Genomic DNA, 6,107 nt, shown 5'->3' with positions numbered 1-6,107 from the left:
CTTTCTTTGGCCCTAGGCGAATTGCACCATGACTTCCTCCTTGGCTCTCCTGAGAAGATGCAAAAATATTCCAGAATCCCAAGACATGAGGCTATGTCATTTAAGAAGTTCAAGCACCCTCTCATGTGGCAAATCTGGCTCTCTCATGGACCTAAGAACGGTGGGGAAGGATGAAAGAAAGCATCTGCTTTGACTGCTAATGGCATGGTTTTTTTTTAGGGGGTGGGTGATTGAAACGTTCTGGAATTAGATAGTGCTGATGGTTGCACAACATTGTGGATATACTGAAAACCACGGAATTATGTCCTTTAAAACAGTGAATTTCATGTTATGTAAATTACATCTCAATAAAAAAAATAGAAAGCAAGCAAGGAAGCACCTGCGCCAAGTTAAGATCAACAAGTTCTAAGAAGACAACTTCCCTTCCATCTGTATTCATAGCAAAAGGGTCCAGGAGACCAACATACCCTGATTTTAGATCTCTAGTGCCTGAAACTTACACTTTGTTGTTATTACAGGTCAAAGCCACCACTCTGAACTCTGAACAATTAGCATGATATGTGGTCAGTTTTCCATCCTGATGTATGTTGGAATGTAGGCATGGGACAGATATTCCTGGTTGCCTTCCTGATACTCATTCCTCTGTTCTTTCTTACTAAACAGTAACCTTGATTGTATTCTAGGTGGCAATGTGCTCTGCTACCTAGCCTTCTTCAAAGCTAAAGGTAGCCAATGAGAATCAAGCTGCTAGTCATTGGGTGGGGCTTCCAGGAAATCTCTTTTAAAGGGAGCCAATTCAACTAGACAAAACGTCTTCTTTGCTCTCCTTCCTTTCTGCCTGGAACACAAATGTGATGGCTGGAACTCTAGTAGCTATCTTGGGTCATGAGACAACTTTGAGGATGAAAGCCATGAACTAAAGATGGTGACGCATAAAGACAGAAGAATTCTGGGTCCCTGATGACTATGGAGGTGCCATATCCATCCTGGATTTCCAACCTCAACTTTTTTTTTTTTTTCAAGAGAAAAACCTGAGATTTTTATTTTAAGTATCAGTCAGAGTTCAGTTAGCTATTGCTGCATAACAAGCCACACCAAAGTGAGAGGCTCAAACAAATCCTTTATGTGGCTCGTGATACTGCAAACTGGCCATTTTCGGCAGGGTGATTCTTTTGATCTCAGTTTGGCTTCCTCATGAATCTGCAGTCAGTTGTGTGTTGGCTTCAGGAAGTTGGCTGCTGTTAACCGGGGGCACCTTGGTTCTCCTCCATTTGTCTTTTCCTTCATGTGTCTTTCGGATCCCTTCAACAGGCTGGTCTGGCATAGTCTCATAGCAAGGCTGAGGTGCAAGCCCAAGCAAGTATAATCAAGCAAGGAAACCAGCAGATGCACGTAGTATCACTTGAGACCTAAGCTCAGAGCTGGCACTCCACTGCTTTTGCTGCATTTACTGGCTCAAGGCAGTGACTCAAGGCCAGTCCAGAGCCAGGTTGGGTGGAAACTACAAAGGCATAGGGCGAAGGGGGTGGCTCTACAGAGGCTATTCACTGGAGCCATTGATAACTCTAATCTACCATGTTTTGTTTAAGCCACTTATTTGGATTTTCTGTCACATACAGTAAGAAAATCATCTTGGATGATATACCTGCCTTTGAGCACCTAGTCATTCCCAGGGTGTTTGGTAGCCAAGTGCTTTTCTTCCCATGCAGTTGAGGGAAAGAAAGCACAACAGTAAGAAGTCACAGCTTCTTTGAACTCTTCTCGCCTCATACCAAATGAAAGAGCTGAGCCAAATGACCCAGAAGTTCTCTTTGGGTTGAAGGAAGCTACATATTCTGATAGGGTCGTCTCCTATAATGCACGGAGGGGAAGGGCAGGAATGAATCTAGGACAGGACTTTACAACCATTGTTCTGTGGGGGGTATCAGAACCAAAAGCCAGAGAAGATTAGAAAGGGTGCAAATTGGGTATACTCACAATCACATAAAGGCTTTCTCCTGGGCACTTTGCCCCTGAATCATGGCACCTTCCGGTCCATAGCCTTCCCTTAGGTGTGATAACTGGTCATTGAAGAGCACGCTGTCCTCTGCTTTTCTGACAGGGTACATTTATTAAAATCATTGGTGAGGAAAGGTCACACAGCCTATCTCTAGCGATTACGAGGCAATGGCCGTTCACTTCTGCTTGTACCATCTTGCCATCCTCTTGCAATAGAGACACCCGAGCCAAAGGGGCTGCAAGAATTAGACTCCATTCTCTTCAGATGGGTAAGTTTTGAGGCAGCCGTTGGAAGCTTTTAAAACAGCCACCAGAAAATTTCAGTAAAGAGAGTATAAGGGGAAGAAGGCAGCCATAGCTAGGCTCCCACAGTGAACTCCTGGAACCTCCACCCACCCAGCAATTTTCCCCTCTCAACGTAAAGAGCCTCTCACCATCAGGTTTTTGGCTGCTCAGAGTTTACTGATTAATTACAGCACCTACAGCCAATTGGTCTCCTTAGTAACCACACTAGCAGGGTCCCAGCTGGAAAAGCTGCTTCTTATTTCCAAAGAGGGCGAACCCTCTTCACATTTTAAAACACCTCCAATTGGAACACAAACAGACTTTTATTATATTTATTTATTTGTTTATTTTTTAGAGAAAAACATCCCTGCTTGTTGCAACAGAGAACTTTATTTTTATTCATTTTTATCTTCACTTATTTTTAAAATATTATTTAAATCCAAGTTAGCAAACATACAGTGCAATATTGGTTTCAGGAATAGAGCCCAGTGATTCATCACTTACGTACAACACCCAGTGCTCATCCCAACAAGTGCCCTCTTAATGCCCATCACCCATTTAACCTCCCCACCCCCTACCCCTCCCCTACATGTAGCAACCCTCAGTTTGTTCTCTGTATTTAAGAGTCTCTTATGGTTTGCCTCCCTGTCTGTTTTTATCTTATCAACAGAGAACTTTAAAGTATTAAGCCTGTTTTCCTTTTCCCTTTTTTTTTTTTAAAGTACAGTTGACACTCAGTGATACATTAGTTTCAGGTGTACAACATAGTGATTCAACATGTCCGTTATGCCATCAGTCACCATATAATACTATTATGATACCACTGATTATATTCCCTCTGCTGTACCTTTCATCCTGTGGCTTATTCATTCCATAACTTGGAGCCTGTATCTCCCACTCCCCTTCACCCATCTTGCCCAACCGTGTACCCTCTTCCTCTCTGGCAACCACCAGTTTGTTCCCTGTATTTATAGGTCTGTTTCTGCTTTTTGTTTGTTAGTTTATTCATTTGTTTTTTATTTTTTTATTACTTTTTTATTTGAGAGAGAGAACCTGCAAGCGGGGGAGAGGGGAAGAGAGAGAAAGAGAGAGAGAGAGAAGCTTAAGCAGGCTTCATGTTCAGCATGGAGCCTGATGTGGGGCTTGATCTCACAAAACTTGGGATCATAACCTGAGCTGAAATTAAGAGTCGGAGCTCAACTGACTGAACCACCCAGATGCCCCTTCATTTGTTTTTTTAGATTCCACATATAAGTAAAATCATATAGTATTTGTCTTTCTCTGGCTTATTTCACTTGGCATAATACCCTCTAGGTCCACCCATGCTGTTGCAAATGGTAAGATCTCATTCTTTTTTTTTTTTTTTTTTTTTTTTTGGCTGAGTAATATTCCAGCATATATAAATCCCACCTCTTCTTTCTCCATCCATCTATCTAACCCAAAACTTGCGTTGCTTCCAAATCTTGGTTATGGTAAATAACGCTGCAACAAACATAAGGGTGCATATATATTTTTGAATTAGTGTTTTTGTTTTCTTTGGGTAAATGCCCAGTAGTGGAATTTACTGGATCATAGAGTAGTTCTATTTTTACTTTTTGAGGAAACTCCATACTGTTTTCCACAGTTGTTGCACCAACTTACATTCCCACCAACAGTGCATGTGGGTCTCTTTTTCTTCACGTCCTCACCAGCATTTGCTATTTCTTATCTTTTTGATTCTAGCCATCTGGTAAATGTAAGGTGTCATCTCATTGTGGTTTTGATTGGCATCTCCCTGATTATTAGTGATGTTGACCATCTTTTCATGTGTCTGTTGGCCATCTGGATGTCTTCTTTAGAAAAGTGTCTATTCAGGTTCTCTGTCCATTTTTATTTGGATTATTTGTTTTTTTGTTGTTGTTGAGTCGTGTAAGTTCTTTACATACTTTGGATATTACCCCCTTATTGGATATGTCATTTGCAAGTACCTTCTCTCATATATTAGGTTATATTTTCATTTGTTGATAATTTCCTCCATTGCGTGTATTCCCAGGAGTTTATTTTTGCTCGTGTCCCACCCCCCCCCCCCCTTAGGAGACATATGTAGAAAAATGTTGCTTTGGACAAAATTTTAAAACAAACCCATGTTTCTCTACAACCTTGCTTCCAACAATGAATGGATTTTTGAGCTATTGAGGGAAACTTGAATTTTAGTGATCAGTAAGAGATGGGTTTTAAATGAAGAGCTAGTCAAATATAATTTTAAGGCAAACAACCAGTTTGACCTTTACAAGTGTAAGTTTGACTACTCAGAGTATCTATTCGAGTGCTATTCTAGGCGATGTGAGAACAAGAAGGACCTGGACACAAGTGTCTTTGCCTCAAGAAGCTGGCCTGGCGGACAAGACCTATGATAATGAATGGTGGCTCGGACATAGTGTCTCAGACAACTTAAGAATTAGAAAGGGGCACCTGGGTGGCTCATTCAGTTGAGTATCATTGAGTATCCGACTTCGACTTAGGTCATGATCTCTCTCGCAGCTTGTGAGTTCGAGCCCTGCGTTGGGCTCTGTGCTGACAGCTCAGAGCCTGGAACCTGCTTCAGATTCTGTGTCTCTCAATCTCTCTGCCCCTCCTGTGCTCGTGCTCTGTCTCTTTCTCAAAAATAAATGAACATTAAAAAAAAAAGAATTAGAAAGCACACAGTAAGGTGCTCATTGTAGATCAGACTAGAGGTTAAAGAGAAGTTCAAGTGAGAAGGGAGAGAGGGCATGATGTCTATCTTCTGTTTTGAGTGAAGTGTTGAGATGCAGATGATCGACAGCAGGATCTGAGTGGGAGAAAAGTGACAGCAGGGCTTCAATGTGGGTGAGTATGAGGACTGCAGGGACATTAGTCTGCTCAGGCTACCATAGTAAAGTACCACGGACTGGGTCTTCAGCAACAGGCACTTGTTTTCTCACAGTTCTGGAGGCTGGAAATCTAAAATCAAGGTGTGGCAGGGTTGGTGTCTCTTGAGGCCTCTCTCCTCGGCTTGCAGGAGAGGCCATTTTCTCCCTGTGTCCTCACATGGTCGTCCCTCTGTGTGTCTGTGTCCTAATCTCCTCTTTTTATTATATTTTTTATTTAAATGTTTATTTTTGAGAGAGAGAAAGAGAGAGAGCACAAGCGGGGGAGGAGCAGAGGGAGAGGGAGACACAGAATCTGAAGCAGACTCCAGGCTCGGAGCTGTCAGCAAGAGCCTGTTGTGGGGCTTGAACTCACAAACCGTGATATCATGATCTGAGCTGAAGTTGGATGCTTAACCAACTGAGCCACCCGGGCACCCCATAATCTCCTCTTCTTATAAGAACACCAGCCATATTGGATTAGGGCCCACCTAATGGCCTTATTTATCCATAATCGTTTCTGTAGAGGCCCTGTCTCCAAATACAGTCACATTCTGAAGTGTTGGGGGTTAGGACTTCAGCATATGAATTTTTCTTGGTGGGGAGGACCCAGTTCAGCCTATAACAGGAGGGAAATGATACTGTGCCATTAGATAATAGTTCCAGAAAGGGAACTAAAGATCACTATGTGTTAGTGGGTGACTAGTGTGCACAGTGGATTTTTTCTACCCTCTGGCCCCCAGGCTTAGGCACATGTATCCCCAGACACCAAGCTGATAATGTACATCCCGCTTTGACATATCACAGTGTTCCTGGAACATCCATGCATTAAAAAAAATTTTTTTTTGTAATGTTTATTCATTTTCGAGACAGAGAGAGACAGAGCATGAGCAGGGGAGGGGCAGAGAGAGGGAAACACAGAATCTGAAGCAGGCTTCAGGCTCTGAGCTGTCAGCA

This window comes from Herpailurus yagouaroundi, unplaced genomic scaffold (genome assembly GCF_014898765.1).
Source record: "Herpailurus yagouaroundi ecotype Mexico unplaced genomic scaffold, PumYag 28, whole genome shotgun sequence".
Classification (NCBI taxonomy): Eukaryota; Metazoa; Chordata; class Mammalia; order Carnivora; family Felidae; genus Herpailurus; species Herpailurus yagouaroundi.
The sequence above is the reverse complement of the archived record's forward strand: the minus strand, read 5'-3'. Positions refer to the sequence as shown.